This window comes from Leptonychotes weddellii, chromosome 7, assembly GCF_054177405.1.
Source record: "Leptonychotes weddellii isolate Sample4059 chromosome 7, ASM5417740v2, whole genome shotgun sequence".
Taxonomy (NCBI): Eukaryota; Metazoa; Chordata; class Mammalia; order Carnivora; family Phocidae; genus Leptonychotes; species Leptonychotes weddellii.
The window spans coordinates 95,381,129-95,401,223 of NC_138375.1; the positions used below are offsets into that span (position 1 = coordinate 95,381,129).

At 41.6% G+C, this 20,095-nt stretch overlaps 1 protein-coding gene and 1 long non-coding RNA gene across 10 annotated transcripts in view; both read right to left on the reverse strand.

Moving 5' to 3' along the window:
* Positions 1-20,095, reverse strand: part of MAST4 (microtubule associated serine/threonine kinase family member 4) — a 519,579-nt gene that overhangs the window by 260,742 nt on the left and 238,742 nt on the right. The window lies entirely within an intron of this gene.
* LOC145722696 (uncharacterized) lies at positions 13,556-20,089 on the reverse strand. Its single transcript, XR_014147158.1, has 2 exons — positions 15,631-20,089; positions 13,556-15,415 (listed from the first exon to the last, which is right to left on the reverse strand). It is a non-coding gene; the product is annotated as an uncharacterized LOC145722696 (long non-coding RNA).

Sequence of the window (20,095 nt, forward strand, 5' to 3'; positions counted from 1 at the left end):
GGGCGCCTGGGTGGCTCAGTCGTTAAGCGTCTGCCTTCGGCTCAGGTCATGATCCCAGGGTCCTGGGATCGAGCCCCGCATCGGGCTCCCTGCTCGGCGGGAAGCCTGCTTCTCCCTCTCCCACTCCCCCTGCTTGTGTTCCCTCTCTCGCTGTGTCTCTCTCTGTCAAATAAATAAATAAAATCTTTAAAAAAAAAAATACCAATGCTTGAACCCCACCTCAGGAGATCTAGAGGGAGAGCGGTTTGTTTAAGCTGTTTAGTGGACGTTAGTGCTTATTTATTTATGTATTTTGAGAGAGAGCAAGCTGGAGAGGGAGGGGCAAAGGGAGAGAGAGAATCTTAAGCAGGTTCTGCACTGGCTTGACCTGGCATTAGGTTCACAGGCTCGATCTCACTACCCTGAGATCAGGACCCGAGTGGAAACCAAGAGTCAGATGCTTAACCAACTGAGCCACTCAGGTGCCCTAATACTTTTAAGTCCCCTGAAGGACAATGAATTTGCATAAATCATTTGCTTTAGGATTTTTTTCTTTAAGGAATATTAGTTTTCTTGCCATCATTACAATAGTGAACTTTTAGGTTTTCAGTTATTTCCTTTGTAAGGGGAAGCGCTGGAGGGCACGGAAAGGTACCCCCCAGTGGAACTCCCTCTACCTGGTAGGGTGTAAAATTAGTGAGGAGTACAGATTCATCTGGGAATTGGGCCTCCTAAAGAAGGGATTTGGGCCCCATTTCTCTGGCCTCCGTTTCTGAGGGTCACTTGTGAATCAGGTCAGTTCACACTACAGAACCAGACCTTACATGACACTTGGTTTAGAATCAGAGCAGTGTTAATGCTTATGTGCAAACAACGCTTGAAAACTCCAGTGAACAGCCCATTAAGTAATTGGTTTTCTGCCTTAGAAGCCTGTAGAAAAGCAGGAGGTCGACCTCTAAAGACCTGCTTGGACATTCACATCATTTAACCCGTAAAACGTCACTAAAATCCCTCAGTGGGAATGTGAGATGGGTGGAGAATCCCAAAGGATCTCCTCTTTCTTGCAGGTTCTATTTCATTCTATTTTTGTATCTACAAACACTTAAATGTATTTATTTGTGGTAGTAAAGCTCAACACAATCAACTGTAAAAGGTATACACAAAATGCTTGCTGGGTTTTCATATCCATTTTCCTTGATCAAAACCACATCCTCACTTTCTTTTAATAAAAGGAGAAAGTGGCTACCATCTTGCTTTCTTGCCAGGTTGGCTTTTTTTCTGCTGTGAACCCAAGTAATCAGCTATTGTCCTCCTGACTTGGCATTAGGCTCACAGGCTCTTTCTTTTTTTTTTTAAAGATTTTATTTATTTATTTGAGAGAGAGAGAGAGAGCGTGCACACGCAGGGCAGGGGAGGGGGTGGTAGCAGGGGAAGGACAGAGGGAGAGGGAGAGAGAAACCCAAGCAGACTCCACACTGAGCATGGAGCCATCATGGGGCTCAATCTCACAACCCTGAAATCAGACCTGTACCGAAACCAAGAGTCCGTTGCTTTTTTTTTTTTTTAAAGATTTTATTTATTTATTTGAGACAGAGAGAATGAGAGACAGAGAGCATGAGAGGGAGGAGGGTCAGAGGGAGAAGCAGACTCCCCGCCGAGCAGGGAGCCCAATGCGGGACTCGATCCCGGGACTCCAGGATCACGACCTGAGCCGAAGGCAGTCGTTTAACCAACTGAGCCACCCAGGTGCCCTCACAGGCTCTTTCTATAGACAAAGTTTCTAAGTCACATTATGGCTATCTGTCTCTTTTGGTTTTAGAAGCTCTTATCAAAAACTCAGTCTAAGAATTCTACAACATAATCTCCCAGCTGTCTGACAGGACCCTCAAGTCTTCCCACTGAAAGCCCAGGGGAGACTCGCAATTGCCTTCTCCACAAAGCCAGGAGGTGCTGGGAGCAAAATCTGAACCAGGGTCACCCAGTTCCAATCCCCCCCCTACAGTGCGCTGTGAAAACGTCAGACAGGGGGGCAGAGTGTGTTATGCCAGGCCCTGGGGATAAAGGACACTCCATTTGCTATAAACGTCAGTGTTGAAAAACCTGGAAGAGAGGCCTCTTTCAAGTATGCAACAGGACCAAGGGAGGAAGTGATCAGTTTTCTGTAAGGAGGGTCAGTACTGCTTATCGCCCAATGATGCTACCTGTTATTTGTGATAACAAAACCTGCTGGAACTCACACTACTCTCAACCTCAAGGCTTAGCTCAGGTTCAGGGAAGCTAATGACAAAGTTCACTTGCTTTGGCCAAAGTAAGTGGGTTCGGAGATGGCATGTGATTCAATCTGGGAAAACAAGATGCAAAACAGTATGTGTTCCAGTATCCTGGGAAAGAACTGCCTCCCTTTTCGGAGAGAGCTAGCAGGAAGGAAGGAAAACCAACTGCAAGAAGTTAATGGCAGCCATAGGGTAGACAGACATGGAAGGTGGCAGACAAGACAGACAGCTAGAAACTGGGTCTTGGGTGATATCTTTCATACATGACACATGAACCAGTTGATTCCCTTTACTGTTTTAACCAGTTTAACTTGTGTGTTCTGTTCCTTGCAGTTCAAATATTCTAAAGCAACACACTACTTGCATCTGGTTTTTCTTCTGCAGCAACTGGAAGTTGGCTAGGCATCCTCAGGAGTGGGCGAGAAAAGGGATATTCCAGAAAAGGGAAGAGATGTAGGAAGGCCAGGTGGAGTGAAAGAATACACAGCTCTTAGTAAATTCGGAATGGCTGGAACTGAAGATAGAAAGAAAAAGTCAACAGGACAAGAATATGGAGGCAGAGACAGGGTCAAATCACAAAGTTTTTCAAAGAGCTTGCCTTTAAGCTATTGGCAATGAGTTCCTGTAACATTTTATTCTATTTTTTAATTTTTTTTTAAAGATTTTACTTATTTATTTGAGAGAGAGAAAGAGACAGTGAGCACAAGTTGGGGGAAGGGGGCAGAGGGAGAGGGAGAAGCAGACTCCCCACTGAGCAAGAAGCCAGACACTGGGCTTGATCGTAGGACCCGGGGATCGTGACCCGAGCCTTAGGCAGACACTTAACCAACTGAGCCACTCAGGCACCCCTATAACATTTTAAATAGGAGAAAATAATGGTCAAGTCTGCATATTAAAAAAGATCACTTTGCCATCAGGGTGTCAAATGGCTTACTAAGGACAAACAGGAAAGGAATTAGGTGGCTTATAAAGTTGTCTGGGAAGCATGGTGGAGTAGGGACCAAGGAAGAGGCAATGGGGAGGTCAGAGAGGAGCAGATTCAAGATAGAAATGTGTACAGGATCTATAAGGTGTTGAGAATAAATGCTTAACTAATGGGAAGGTTTAGAATCTTAGGAGCTAAGGGCAGGGTGCCATGCGGAGATGAGGAAAAAGGGCCATCCAAAAGCACAGAGGACCTTTTGGAAGTTAAATAAAAGAAATCTGAATGGATGAGGGGATAAAAAATCCATTTAAGTTAGACCACAGGATCCCTGATGGGCAGGAACGTGAGATAAAGTTCCAGAGTAATGTAAGAGCAAGGGTCAACATCCTGGGTCTTTCTTACATGAAAGTTACACACCAATCATCACAAACCCCTTTTCTACTTTATGATTTGTACACACAGGGCAGAAGTGGTTTTTCTTTACTAAGCTCATCTGCCTCCCTCCACTTAAGAACAGCACCTCACATCCACTGTGTGCTGATGTACATGATCTCATTTCATCTTCACCAGCATTTCCATTTTACAGAACTGAGACAGAGACAGGTTAAGGAGCTTACACAAGGTCACAGAGCTGGTAAATGGCTTAACCTGTCTTTGAATACACATCAGCCAGAGTCCAGAGCAGTTTAATTATTTTTCATCCCCAAGGAAGACTTGGTCGATCTGCACTGGGACCCCGCCTCGTGTAGGCTATCAAGGTGTATTCGTAGTTGATAACACATTGGCAGTTACTCTCAGAAAGGGATGCTACCGATTTTTGCAGCTCTTTCTAAGCAAATTTCACACAAATTATTTCTTACAGATTGACTGTATTTGAAGCAAAGCCTTGAAAACACATTACTTTTAACACAGACCTATTAAAGTAGAAAAAAGCATAACGAGTCAAATATCCAGCTAACCCTAAGTAAATGAGCAAATTGAACAAGCTTCCTTTACCCGGTTGCTGACATTTCCTAACAGGTTACACCTTTGACTTCAAAATATCAAGCATGGCAATCAGACATTTGTAACCACACTGCCTTCCAATTCCGTATTATGCACGGGAACTCTACTTCTAAGTCAGACTTTACACTTCCTACATGGGTTGCTGAATAATAGCTAGTACTTATATTAGTAACATCTCCAGTTTGCTAAGTGTTTACTACATACTAAAGTGAAGGGCATCTTATTTCCTGAGGGTTGGTAGCTTCCAGCACAGTCAAATTTTATTTTATGTGCTTATTTTGTTCTCTAAGAACAAAGGACTATTTCTTTCAAGAGAAAGCGTATCCTTTTTGAAATGAAAGAAACTCCTTTAGATCCAATTGGAGGAGTCACAGTCCTTCACAACAAAAGAAGCTAAATAAGAAAACATACTAGATCAGGCAAACTTTCGGCTAAAAAAAAAATATATATATATTTAAGCTAATTGTATACTTCATAATGATTAAATGGACAAGATATAGATTCACATACACGTATATTCTATTATTAAGTCAATGCTAGAGAGCGTCCTTAAAAATCTTCCTTTCCCTGTCTAGGACTCAGTCTCTTGAATTATAAAATGAGGATATGACAGTTGATGTCCTAAGGTGTTGAGAAGATGAATGAGAATAAAGGTCCTGCATTAAGCCCAGATCTCAAACACGAGAGCACCCTAAATGTCAGCTATTGCTATGTTAGCGTGCTACTCACATTAGAGGAGGCACGTAGGGCACAAGGGAAGAGCTCCGAGAAACAGAAATTGGGAAAATCAAAGAAGGAGCACAAAAGACCCCTCCTCCTCTCTCTCTCAATGTGGAACCCAGCCACTGTTCTGGGAACCACCTGGAAGATTCGAAGCCCATCGGGCTTCAGTGGAAAAATACACTGTTACTCATCATCAGGAAAATGCCTGTAACAGGAGATCAAACGCAAAGTCTAGATATTTAGAATTTTAATTGCCTTTAAGAGAGTGCAAGTTTAGAGACCCTTCAGGACTATAAAATTAAGGTCACTGTGGACAAGGTTTGTGATTTTCTTTTTTCCCTTAGAAGAGTCTTATGAAGATCTTGATAAATACGTGTATCTGCCCTGCCACTTAACTATGTTTCTTGTTACTTGGGAAAGCCTGTGACCTACAGTGAGCTTAGATAAAAAGCCAACACTGCACAGCTGTGCCCCACAAGGCTTCACAATTTTTTCAGTTCTTCCATCCATTACCCGCAAATTATAGTAAATTCAAAGTATTGATCTGCACACCCCTATATGGGAAGAAAGTTACCATCGACTTTTCTTGCTTATTGTTGGGTACAATTCCCTGGAATCAATAAAAGCTGCAATGTTCATAAGCTTCTAAAAAGCTAGTTAATATAGTGGATATGAGACACCCCATAGGATCAGTATAAATCTACAGGATTCTTCAATAGAACAGTGGCTGGCAAACATCTTCAAGGTTCAAAAGCTTTATTTGATTTTAAAATCTTCTCATTACCCAGGAAAACACATCTGTGACTGGGAATAAAAATTAAGCAATTAGAGAGAACCCCACTTAACGGATCTTCACTTTTACCTTTTGGTTCCCTTGCATTCCCACACTGACGTCATGTCCAATCCAGAGGCAATTATTAAGAGTTGTGATCATTTTTTAAAAAGTGTATCTTAACACCAATTTAAGATAAGTTTCCTTGACAGTAGCTTCCAGGTTCGATCAAAGGAGGCCAGTTTGCCCATAAACAATATTTCAACTGCCCCTAATTCAAAGAATCAATATCCTTTTATGAACCAATTTTTAAAAATCAGACAATAATTCACAGGTTCCATTAAAAGTATGGACAACCTTAATACAAAAAGAAAAGGGCTTTTTATAGAACCAGGAACCAGAATTGGATGAGACTATCTGACCAGTGATAGAGAATTTATTCAGCTGAGATTAATCATTTTTATTTACTAAGGACACCTTAGAGTTTATCTAGCAGTCACTCTTCTGAAAGCCCATTTTAGTGTAGAAATTTACTGGCAAATCAGCTCCAGGGAGCTCTTGAAGTGCTGTATGAGACTAATACCCACAAGTCTGCTTTCTTCTGACACTCTTCTCCATCTAAATGCAAAAGACGACACTTAAAATGTACATACAAAATGTACGAGGGTGATGGAAGATTAATGACACACATATTCAAATAATCAATAATGTGACTTAAGCCTTTAATGGTACTGAAATTTATTGTAAGGAGGTCACAGAATAAAATACACAATTGGCTTATGGGGGATATATTTTACTTAGTAATAGGTCCTATTTGTTAAAGGGCACGGTATCTGACTTTTAAAATTATTTTCCCCAATGTGGTATTTCAAGTAACAGCACCTGGAAGATGCTGGAATTGGGAGCCCCAAGACTGATGAACACGAGTTAAGGTATCTCCTATTTCCTACTTTGCACCTCCCCCTGCATAACCACCATGAAAACCGGCACTGCTCTGCCTGCCACCACAATTCCACCCATCAGCTCTGCCCTGGTAAGTGCCACGCACTGTGCTCCATGTTTTCTCATACAGGATTTCACCGGAGACTCACTCCAGCCCCGCAATTACAGAGAGCGTTACCACCACTTCTTCTGTTGGGAAAACCGAGTTTTGGAAAAGTTACACTGTGATTTGCTCAAGGTCAGAGGCCTCGTGAAGGACAGCAGAGCAAAGACACAAGTGGGCTGATGGACCCTGTTTCCATACTGCGCCAGTCGTGGTCGTTCAATTGGCGAACACTTTTATGGGAGAAATAATAAATCCTTATTTATTTAAACTGCTATTAGTTTTCTGTTGTTTGCAGCTAAATATATTCCTGATACTCTCCAAAAACAGTTCATACTGAACTTTTCAAGTCACCTTTGGAGCAGTGTATCCAAAGGCCCACTAGGCATCAAGACAATCCTGGCACCACCAATTATGAGCATTAGAAGGGCTGGTGTTTGCTACCCAAAGAAAATGACCAAATGTTCTCGAAATTAAGATTAGATTCTATGAGAAACAAAAACTTTGACAACATGGATTACAGATCTGTCGATGTGGTTCCTTTTTTCAAAACAGATTTGGGAGGGCTGCACAGTGTGCGTTAATGACTGAAGTTAACTAAAGAAACTCCAAACTTAAGGGCATCACATTTGTGACAGTTAATTAGCAGAAAATATTACACTGCAGTGAAGTTTCTGCCTTTAAAAAGAAAAAAAAAAGGCATCGAAAGCAATAAAAGGCTTTTGGTTTTCAGTTGCTTCTTCCCAGACTGAATTCTGTTCTCATTGCAAAGACAGAATCCTTCTCTCAAAGTCAAAATGATCCCTTGTGATGTTTTTGGATCACAAGGATTACAAAACGGGTGGATGTTTAAATTTGGGACCGAAGAAAGTTTTCATAAGGTGGCCTCTCATTTTTGTTGACTGAAAAAATAAAGCAATTTCCAAGGAGGAAGATTTTCCCTTTGTAATATGTGAATGTAGCCATTTGTAATTCAGGGGTGAACTGAAGTGGTTTCCACTTTGGTTTCTATTATACTAATTAGGTTCTTCCTTTGAAAAATCAGAAGCATAATAGACCTTACTGTACTGATAAGATTACTATATCACACAGAAGCTCTGTGTTCTCATGATGGATTACACTGGATTACTTTGGAAACCTGAAACTGACAGTTGATTTTGGACTCACTGTGCATTGAATGAAAGCAAACAACAATAACAGTAAAAGCTGAGAAGACATATGTGTAGAATACTGAAATAGTCGTATGCTTATCTCATTGAAACTACAGTGAATAAATTAAAAAAAAACACAACTGACAATACTATACAATATCATGAACAAAGACAGGGAATCAACTGTAGATCATTAAAGAATACAAAGTCACAGGCAGTTGAACTTATCTTTGAAAGCCACACTATTTAGAAAAGCTAATGGGGATGCCTGGGTGGCTCAGTCGTTAAGCGTCTGCCTTCGGCTCAGGTCATGATCCCAGGGTCCTGGGATCGAGCCCTGCATCAGGCTCCCTGCTCCGCGGGAAGCCTGCTTCTCCCTCTCCCACTCCCCCTGCTTGTGTTCCCTCTCTTGCTGTGTCTCTCTCTGCCAAATAAATAAATAAAAAATCTTTAAAAAAAAAAATAGAAAAGCTGATGAATTTACACTAATGTTTTTAAAGGGTTCTATCACTTTTAAATGCTGGTTAAAAAAGGAAAACTTAATTACACTAAATTGAATTATTTATTGAACAAAAAAAATAGTACCTAAGTAAAACAGACTGTTAAAGAATTAGATCATTTTTTTAATTGAGATATAATTAACATAGAACATTGAGTAAGTTTAAGGCGTGCAACATATTGACTTGATACATTATGTTGCAATATGGTTGCCACATTCTACAGTGTCGCATAATTACTATTTCTTCTAGTGGTAAAAACAGTTAAGATCTGGTCTCTTAGCAAGCTCCATGTTTACAATAGTTTTAGGGTCTATAAGCACTGTACTGTATATTAGATGTCGAGGACTTATCTACTAGTTTCAGTATGGACTCTTAAACCACATTTCTTCACACCCCCAGCTCCTGGTAACCACCATACTTCTGTTTTTTCGAGTTTGGGTTTTCATAGATTTCACATAGAAGAGATTATAGGTCTCTTTTAAAGAAAGAATGTAAATACAAACCTCTGTGCTAAATGTGATACACTAGTTGAATCAAGTTGATAACTCACACATGCCTAGGCTCACCAGGAGGAAAGTGCTTAAGTGGCAAAGTCTCTGAGAGGCAGCCAAGCAAAGTGGCTCAGAATACTTGGCTTAGGAGTGGTGCCTGGGTGACTCAGTCGGTTAAGTGTCTGACTCTTGATTTCAGCTCAGGTCATGATCTCAGGGTCCTGGGATCAAGCCCCGCATCGAGCCCCTTATTGTATCGGGCTCCCCGCTCAGCGGGGAGTCTGCTTGTCTCCCTCTCCCTCTGCCCCACCCCCTGCTCTGTCTCAAATAAATAAATCTAAAAAAAAAAAAAAAAAAAGAATACTGGTTTAGGAGTACGGCCTTGGGCAAAGTACTTAACTTCTCTGTGGCTCTCTTCTCTCACTGGAAATTATAGGTAATAATAGCCCAGAGTGTTATTGTGAAGATTCAATGAAATAATACACATAATGTACCTAGAAAAGTGACTGGCATACATCGAGCATGCTAATATTAGGTTATTATTCTATTTTAAATATTCATGCACAAATCTGACATTGCAACCTTAAGGTTTTGCAATTTAAAAGTATAAAGTGTTCATCTACATAATAGGTAGTTATGCTGATGTATCTTCTGTGCACCAAAGGACAGGTGAAAACCAGTAATAAATTCAAATATTCTCTAAGCCTGCTTAAATGAAAGCTTAAAGAATCTATCTTTGCATTTCTTACTGATACTCTCAGGTGCTTTCCAAATGAGCTCTGCTTCTTTAAAACTAAACCAAAACAGATTACCCAGGCAGTTGTAAATGCCATTTATCAAGCATGAAGTCCATCTCAATGGAAACCAAACTTCCTCAAAAAGCCAGATTCCATTTTTATCCCCACACATGCTAAACAAGTTGGCATATGTTCCAAGGATTCTATTGTGCATATTTTAAACAGACCCTTTTTACCATGTGTAGGTTTCATTAAATTACAAGTGAAAAGGTATTTCTTGCTCTGACCGGGGAATAATGCTAGATTTGTTGTCTACTCTGCATTCTTTATTTTTCTCAGTCTACCTTTCATCAATAAATAACAGTGTTGCTTTAACTAAAAAGTGTGGAAAACTCTGATTGAATTTTCCACTTCAAAGTACACAAAATCATTTCATCTAACATGCTGTGCTGGAAAATCTATGCTCCATTCTGACCTCCTGTTGCAGTCTATTTCAAGTGTTGGTGATGTGCCGTGTCACACTGCATGGCTGGTGAAGGAGAGTAAGCATATTGACTGAGAAATGTTTTGAAAAACCCCTATTCCACATAGAGCCCAGCTACTGTCAAAAATCACAAAAATGTTTGCATTTTTGTCTGTGCAAGAGCATGACCGAGGTCTGGGAGAAATTCCCACAATAAATAAAACGAGCTACCAGCATAACTCTCCATCTAAACAAGACGGTGCTGGGCTTGGGGCGAGGGGGATGGGGTGGGGGCCAAGGTTCAGCCCAAATAATATGCTCAGAGGTGTCTAAGAGAAGACGTTATTAACTGTGCCCTTCCTTTAACCTATTTGCAAGGTTAAAATAAAATTTAGCAGAAGAGATTACCACCACTACTGAGAAGGCACAACTCAGCCGGCAGGCAAGGAACACACCAGAGGAAAGGTAATATATTGATTGACCTTTCCTTCCAATTGCAGTCCAGGCAGCTAGCTGTCTTTTTTCATTTGGAGGGATATGACAGCTGACCTAGCTTATTTTCTTGGACTAGCAAACTAGGACAGTCCTTGGACAAGTTAGGCAGCCGAGACCAGTATCCCCTACACATAGCACTACAACACTAACACTGTTATAAGTGGGAAACCCTAAACAATAACGCCGTCCTCAGAGAGCCTTCTGAGTTAGAGCTCTTCTTTCCTCCAAAAATGAAAGCTTCCTTATCAGAAAGAAGTGGGGAGAAGGTTTTCCAGGTATACAGAATGCAGTCAATATGAATTAATTCACAGTCCTTGAAATAAAGAGCAACAGGGTCCACGTAATTTCACATTTCCCAAAGAACGTGGTTTATGGGTATCGCTTGACAAGAAAAACTTAAAAGTTTCTGGACAAAAGGCTCTGTATTCACTTAAGCTGGAGAAGCACATAATTAAATACAATGCAGAGCATTTACTTGATGCAAGATTTTTCCATTAGCATTTTATCTAACAAGAGCAAGGGGCACAGTCAGCAGTGCTCTGGAAAATAATGGGTTCACGGAACACTTTGAGGGGGAAGCCCCACTTAAGGCATGTGCATAGAACATGCTTTAAGAAACGCAGGTTTAACTGAGCCTTTGTTTTAGCACCACGGTAGGACAACCATAAGAAAAGCAGAGACCGGGGCGCCTGGGTGGCTCAGTCGTTAAGCGTCTGCCTTCGGCTCAGGTCATGATCCCAGGGTCCTGGGATCGAGTCCCGCATCGGGCACCCTGCTCGGCCAGGAGCCTGCTTCTCCCTCTCCCACTCCCCCTGCTTGTGTTCCCTCTCTCACTGTGTCTCTCTCTGTCAAATAAATAAATAAAAAATCTTTAAAAAAAAAAAAAAAGAAAAGCAGAGACCAAATTACTGCTACGTAATATGCCAGTTACTGTACTCGGTAACTTTGAATTTCTCTATGATGAAACAGCGAGGTGACCTATGCTGTAATTCAATCAAGTGTCCCCTACTATACCTTGCAAGACTGCACAACTAATCCAAGAGGAGACTGCAAACAAGAGCTATACAAACAAATCCCTGGTACATCCAGTGATCTAAAGAGCTCAACACAAAGCATAAAAACACTAGTATTCTATAGGCCTAGAGTTCGTGCAACAGACAAACCCAGTAAATAAAAACTATCACTACGTCCATGTGTTTATAACACCAATGGAATAACAGAGCTGGGCCCCTATTTATCAATGGCCAAGACTTATCTTGGTTTTCTTTTCACTATTGGCAGATTTTCTGATCTCCCTGAACAAATTTCCTATTTTTGAGACTTGGACTTCCACTTAGGATGTAGACAATCACAAGAGACCATTACTCTCAACAACATGAATGAAGATATGAAGAAAAACGAGAAATGAAAAGTGGAAGTTTGGCTGTTTCCTCCCTGTCCCGCCATTCCACCTAGGTTGAGAGCCAGTCATGGGTCTCTTGCTTCAAGAGTTTATAACTTTCTGGAATTTGCTTTTCTTTTTAGGTTTACTGATGCCCTTAGCTTTTTTTTTTTTTTTTTAATTATTATTACGTTATGTTAGTCGCCATACAGTACATCATTAGTTATTAGTTTTATTTATTTATTTATTTATTTTTTAAAGATTTTATTTATTTATTTGAGACAGAATGAGAGAGAGAGAGAGAGCACATGAGAGGGGAGAGGGTCAGAGGGAGAAGCAGACTCCCTGCCGAGCAGGGAGCCTGATGCGGGACTCGATCCAGGGACTCCAGGATCATGACCTGAGCCGAAGGCAGTCGCTTAACCGACTGAGCCACCCAGGCGCCCCAGTTTTTTTTTTTTTTTAAAGATTTTATTTATTTATTTGAGAGAGAGAATGAGATAGAGAGAGACAGCATGAGAAGGGGGAGGGTCAGAGGGAGAAGCAGACTCCCTGCTGAGCAGGGAGCCCGATGCGGGACTCGATCCCGGACTCCAGGATCATGACCCGAGCCAAAGGCAGTGGCTTAACCAACTGAGCCACCCAGGCGCCCAGTCATTAGTTTTTGATGTAGTGTTCCATGACTCATTATTTGCATATAACACCCAGTGCCCTTAGCTTTTTATTTTTTTTTAAACTATGATAGTGTAGTTGACCCTTTGATTGTTAAGGTAACAGCAGCAGTCTCTTGTCATTGTCTATATCCCAAGTGGAAAAGGAAGTCTGAGAAATACAAGATTTTGCTTCTTTGTGAGTCCCTAATGTTTGAGGAGGTCAAACATTTTTAATAAATCAGTAGAAACTGAGGTAAATAATATTTAGGTCCAGAAAAAGTGTGTCTCTTCTATGTCACACCACTTGAGCAAGGGTGCTGAGTCATTCCGCTCTCCACTAGAGCTGGGTCTGGGTATGGCTGTGACCCACAGATAAGAAGAGAAACAGGCAGTGCAAAAAGATGAACAGATAACCAAGATCTGGGTGTTATCAGACCAAGACTCAAAAACAACTATGCTAAAGGATAGAGTGGTAAATGTACGTGACAAGATGACATAGGAAATTTCTGTACAGAGGTAAAAACTGCAGTAATAATGAAGCACAAAAAGGGAAATTGAGGCTGAAAGACAGGACACCAGAATGAAACAGACTTACCAGCTGACTGGGCAAAGCAAAGCAAAGTTTAAGTTGCTTAAAAAACGACAGATATTTTCCAAAATGAATCACCAGAAGAAGTAAAACAAAACAAAGCCAAAAGCTAAAAGGAGAATCAAAGACCCACAGGATGGTATAGAACAGCTTACATAGGTATACACAGAGTCCTAGAAGGAGAAGAGAGAAAATGAGGTAGAAGATATATTTATTTGAAAAGACACTGGACTAGGACTTTCAAGAAAGAAAAAAAAAATGATGGAAGGCATCCATCCACATATCCAAGAGGTGCAGTGAATCCTGGGCAGAATAAAAACAAAGAAAGCCATACTTGGGCACATCACAGTTAAATCTCTTTTTCAGGCGGAAGAAGGTAAATGTGGGGGGGGGGGCAATGGCAAGCAAATGCCACCCCTCAAAAATTAATGTAAAAATGTTAACAAAGGCAACAGAGTTGTATAAATAAGCAATCCAGCTACCAAAAGATATCGTGGTCTGTGAGAATTAGCCTGCAAGTGTGTCTGAGCTGGTGAGGATGCTCTTCCTGAGTATCGCTAAGAAACGAACTCCTTCCAAAACCCTACCAGGATCCACAGAATCCCCAGGCAAGAGAAAAGTAGCCTGGCTAAATGTCTAAATTACTTTTTCAGAGTTGCTGTTTATGTTTTGATCGGTTTTTCTTTTTGCCTGAGGGCCAGGGGGCTAGAGAGGCACAGAGGATACAGAGATCCTTGAAGGCAAAGGGATGATTTCAGTAATTCCTCCTAAACCTACAGCCAAATTGGGTAACCTGTACTTAACCCATTCTGTGATCTTTTCACCCCTAGATTAAAAAGATTTTCTACACCCTTCCTCCAAATAAATTGCTAATCTCATTTTGGCCAATTACCTGTTACACACATCTTTGGCAAGCACAATTCTGAGGACTCTGAGAAAAGCCAGCAAATGTAATTCACGACTTTTCTAAAGCCCTTGGTGGGGAGCGAAGTCCACATTAGGACAAAAGATGCTGAGCTACAACCAATCAAGGCACCTATGCATACTTAACGTTTGCCAGCTGGAAGACAAAAAAGGAGAAAGATCGTGACATAAGAACCTGTGTTTGAGAAGAGGGACAGGCCAAACTTTTTCCTCCTTCACGTTTTCAGTCACAACATTCAAGCAGACTTCAAGTAGAAATTCTAGCAATTCTGAAAGCCACAGAGATTGTGGTCTTTACAAGCTTGTTCTTCTTTTTACCTGTGTTTTGAAGCCCAATCCCATCCTTTTCTTAAAATCAGAGGCAAATAAAACCGAATACCATTTACTGGATAATAGATCAAATGTTGGAAAGCAGTACCAGGAAAGACATAAAACTTTGACAACAAAAAACAGAAATTTAAAACATTCTGAAAACTGCAACAAGGGGGTCCTCTGGGGTGTTGGTAATGCTGGGGTTTTTTGTGGTTGTTTGTGGGGGGCTGTTACATGGGTACAGTCAGTGTGTAAAAGTTCACTGACATTTGCACATTTTGGCTATGTGTACTCTTACAGAAGAAGAATTAGTGTCTAAGACCTGTGGGACAATATCAAGCTTAAAATATGTGTTATATTTCAGTAAAAATACGTTTTTAAAAGACTAGGTAGGAATTCTTCAAAAGGCAGCAGGCTGTACTCACCTTCAAATCAGGGCACTAAATCCCAGTGCCTGCCTACAAAACGGATACTAAGCATATTCTACTGGAACTGAATTCCAACAGACATGTTTCAGCACTGTGATTCTGAATGCTTTAGTACTGGATTTATATCACACCTTATAGCTAGCATCACAGAGAAGTAATGGGAATCTACCTCCCTTAGGATTACTTGTATGTGTCTAAGTAGAGAGATGTTAGGCTGAAAACAATGGGATGCCTTTTGCCGATTTTTTAATTGAATTGTTAGAGGAATGTGGGATTCTGTTAAAGCCAAAATCCTTATAAATTAGGATAAACACACTGAGGAACCATAAGGAGAATAAACACTTTTCAGACAACTTTGCAGCAATACAAAGATTCAGAGTAGTGTATTATCAGGTGGAAGAGAGTGGTATGGAGGCCAAAGGATGTATCTGACACCTGAGGCAAAGAGAACATCACCTCAAGGATAGTGACTGCCTTCCTTGTGAACCCTGAGAAATACTGGCTGGTACAGGGCATCCCCTAGGAAAGAGGCACGGTCCCTCTTTATAAAGATGGTGTTGGCGGGGTGCCTGGGTGGCTCAGTCGGTTAAGCGACTGCCTTCGGCTCAGGTCATGATCCTGGAGTCCCGGGATCGAGTCCCGCATCGGGCTCCCTGCTCCGCGGGGCGTCTGCTTCTCCCTCTGCCCTCTTCCCTCTCGTGCTCTCTGTCTCTCATTCTCTCTCTCTCAAAATAAATAAATAAAATCTTTAAAAAAAAAAAAAAAGATGGTGGTGGCAAAGCACATAACATGGAGCCTATGTACAGGGAGTAACCGGGTGTGAGTCCTGGCTTCACCTTGTACTAGCTCTGTGGCCTTGGACAAGTTAGGTAACTTCTCACTCCTGCAAAGGCAGTGAACAACTCTGCACAGATTGCTCTGCAGAAGATCACCGTATACACGTGGTCCCAAAATTCAGCATGAGATTCTTCTTGGCCACAAAGAAAGGGAATTAATCATTTGTCATGCGGGAAGACATTATGCTTTGAGTGTGATGTTTACTGTCATAGCTGCCCCCTGGCAACTGGCAAATGGTGCCCACAGGAGTTGAGAATGACCGACACAGACAGTCGCCCAGTAGAGTTAAAAAACTAGGAGGGGAGAGATGAAAATACCATTGATCCGCCCATTGCAGGGTCTTCCTTATGATCCAAACCATAATAGCCTTTACCTATCTATTTATGTCTAACTGACATCTGCTGCCCAATCTGTTATATGCTGTAATAACAGGAGGTTGCCTTAAATTCATGAGAGACGTCCCTGCCATCCTTCGTGAGTTGGCTACGCCCCTCAGCCAGTCTTAACACAAGCCAACTAACTGTGGTAAAATCAATGGAAAGGTAAGGTTCCCCCCCTCCCATACTTCAGAAACACCCAATAGCTGTAGCAATTTTTTGGAATGTTTTATATTTCTATTGTTTTTGCTTTTAAAGGCTTATAGCTTTCACTGTTGCTTTCCCGCATCATAACTTAGTGCCCAGTAAAAATGACAGAAGTTTTTGTGTAGCAGAGTTGCCCTTCCCATTCTGTTTCTTGATCTGGGTGCTCGCTGCACAGGATTGTTCAGTCTGTAGCAATCCAACAAGGTGTATGCTTCTGAATATATATTATATTTCAATAAAAAGTATTATATACATGGACACCCCAAGCACACACAATTAAAAAAAAAAACAACAACAATTTGTCCACCAAGTTGCAAGTGCCAGGCATGTGCCAAGGGCACCATGTATGGGAAAGCGTCTCCCTCACCACTTCAGCTATGGCCATCATGAGCGGCAAGACTTCATGCTGAAGAGCAGGGACTCCAAGCCAGGCTGACCGGGTTTGAACCCTGGCTTCTGTGTCACTAGATGTGCGATCTTGCGCAGGCGACTTAACTCCACCATACTTGGGTTTCCTCGCCTGCAAAATGCCGTTCCCAGTACCACCCTCCTCGGGTTGCTGTGAGGAATGAAGGAGTTGGTCCAGTGTGCAAAGCCCGGGGAACCACGTGGGGCACATGCCCGGGCTGCGTGTTAGCTATTCTGTGATCTGTAGTCGCCATACTTCCCTCACGCAAGGCTGCTCCCACTTGTGCGGCAGGAAGTCTCCCTTAGAGCCTATCTCCTGGCCTATTTTTGCTTGGGGAGATTCAAGGGTAGAGGACGGGACAGAATTAATCATACTGCTCAGCCCAGAGCATATGCTTGTCACACATCGGCTTGCTTACTTTACAATATTTTCCACTTCTGTGCCCTCCAGTCTTTCCTTGACTCCAAGCAACCCTCCTAATGCCCCGGATGGATATTCAGCTATTTGTATGAACTCCTGGAAAATGTCAATTATATGGTGTGCATCTATTTTTTTTTTTTTTTTAAGTAGGCTCCATGCCAATCATGGAACCCAACATGAGGCTTGAACTCATGACCCTGAGATCAAGACCGGGGCTGAGATCAAGAGTCGGATGCTTAACCGACAGAGCCACCCAGGTGCCCCTGGTGTGCATGTATTTTTGATTGATGATAAAAGTGTGGTACCACAGAATTGAATTTCTAAACTTGTTTTCACACAGTGACATGTTTTGGGTTCTGTCCTCATTCCTGCGTGCCTCCAGGCTGCTTCTTCGACCTGCTGGACACTACAGGAAGGCATCCATCCTATTTTCCCAGTCACCCTCTCAAACTGTCTACACCCACAATACTCCCGAACTTTCTGGAGCAACAACAGTGCTGCAAGAGGCATCTGGGCACACGTCCTCGGACACAGGCCCCTTTTTCCAGATGGAGATGTCAGGGTCACAGGGCAGACCATGCCCAGTTTAACTAAAAGCTGCCAGTTTACTCCCCCAGACAGCCTTATCACTCTGGGGACTGGCTGTACCAGACATTTCAGTACAACAACCTTCTTAATGAAGGAGATAGTGTTATTGCCCCAGCATACTGATGAAGAAAGAAGAGGCTTCTGCTCAGTCCCATAGCTAGTCCACATCTGCCTGATCTCAAAGCCTCTGAGCATCCCATCATGGAGGGTCACGTCAAGGGCGCACCCTCCATGCCGCCCTCATGTCACACTCCCTCCATTACGGTCCGGCAGACAGCTTTCCTGTGTGCATTATGGAGTGCTCACCTCTACATTCATGCTGTTTACAACGTCCTGTTCCTCCTTCAAGAATTAGAAGAAAACTCATGAGCTCTAGGAAATCTTTTCCGACTGCCGCTCACAGCTTTCCCTCAATTCAAAATCAATACCCAGTACCGCGCAGATACTGTTTACCATACAATTTACTATTGTCTCAGCTTTATTTATTTGCTAATTTTATTACATTCTTGAAGGTAAGCACCCAATCCTGCAAGTTCTATTCCTTCATGCCTAACATACTGTTGAGTGCATGGTACACCTTCATAAGTAAGTAGAACACAGTTTTAACAATGCAGACACTTTGGGCGCCTGGGTGGCTCAGCTGGTTAAGCGACTGCCTTCGGCTCAGGTCATGATCCCGGGGTCCTGGGATTGAGCCCCACATCAGGCTCCCCCTGCTCTGTGGGGAACCTGCTTCTCCCTCTGCCTCTGCCTGCCACTCCCCCTGCTTATGCTCACACACACTCTCTCTCTCTGTCAAATAAATAAATAATATCTTAAAAAACAAAACAATGCAGACATTTTACCTCAAAAAATCATCTGGTCCTAACTCCTTATTTTACAAAATAAGAGAAAAATTCTAGTTGAATAATTATTAAGTAGTAACCATGATAACAGTAATCATAATTTAAAGGAGAGCTCCAATTTGTCTGATATTCCTTAACTGGCTGTGTGGGGAAAACTTTTCATCCATTATCTCATTTACTCCTCAAAAGAATCTGGGATGAGGGATATTATTTTGTTCTCCCATTTTCAGATGAGGAAGCGGAGGCTTTCTTTGCATGAGTAAGTAACTGGCCTAAAGTCACAGCTTGTAAGTTTCAGATATGGATTCATGCCCCTTTTAACTGGGACCAAAGGTAATTTATAGATGACTGATGTCAAAACAAACAAACAAAAACTATAAACAGCCTCAAAAATTTCTGATAGAAATCTACCACCTCTAAAAGCCTTGGTTAAAAAAAATTACATAGTACGCTTTACGTGACTAAAATACTCTGAGAATAATTATGGCAACTGGTCTTCCCAACCCTTTTCCCCTCTTCCAACATCCTTAAATAGAGTAAGAAGTACTACATCCTCCAAAAAAGAAATTATTCTTTAACACTTGAAATTCCTGGGACTAGGAAGGTGTTAATTACCATCCAGAAACTCAAATGCATAACAAAGCTCAAAATGTAGACATTTGAAAACCAAAGCCCTTAATGCTCAAAAATCAACCTATTTTCTTCTGCTACTACAGACAGACACACAATGCCCTGATTTCCACTGCCATCATTCCACTTCATCTCTGCAACCGTGAACTCTGGTCAGTGTAGCTTCTTGTCCTCTCTGAACAGTGGATTTCTAAGGTCTCAAAGACATTTACTCTTCAGATAGGTAAAAAATGAAAAAAAAGGATCAATCCTAAAATGTTTATGGTCATGAGAAAACAAGACCATCTGCTCTGAGATAGCTCTGGGTTGGTTTTCCCAGCAGGGGAGCCCAGGTTTTATAAACCTTATTCTCATTAGAAAAAGGTAGAAAAATTGCTGGGAATTAGTAGAAAGGATTTTCAGGCCCTAAAGCAGACTAAAACAATGTAGTTTAGAATTATATGCGGGTTTTTGGTAGTTGGATAATCAGTGCATGCAGGTCATTCGGTTTGTTTTTTAAAGGAAGATAGAATGTTACAATACCTTCTGGTTTTGAAATTTATTAGATGCTATGCCTACTACTATTTACCTTCACATGCTCAAATTTTAAGTACAATCTTTATGAACCTATTTATTCTGGATCAGCAAAGCTTCTGATAGAAAATGACAGCTCATCTAAAATAAATCTTCATCATCCTTTTGTGCGGAAATGCCAGAGGATTTGAAAAGTAATCCTCTGTACTCTCCTGTGTTCTTTCCTTGTGTACCTCTCGTCTCCCCACATCGTGTCCCTGATGCTTCCATATCAAATTGATTTTTATTTAACAGAGGCCTTTACCAGCACCACAAATAACTGCTCTGTGGTCTTTGAACTATTATTCCTATCGCCCACTTTGCTTCATTCTTTGTTCATTTACTGTGTTACAGCATTCATACTGGGGGACAGACAGGTGAGCA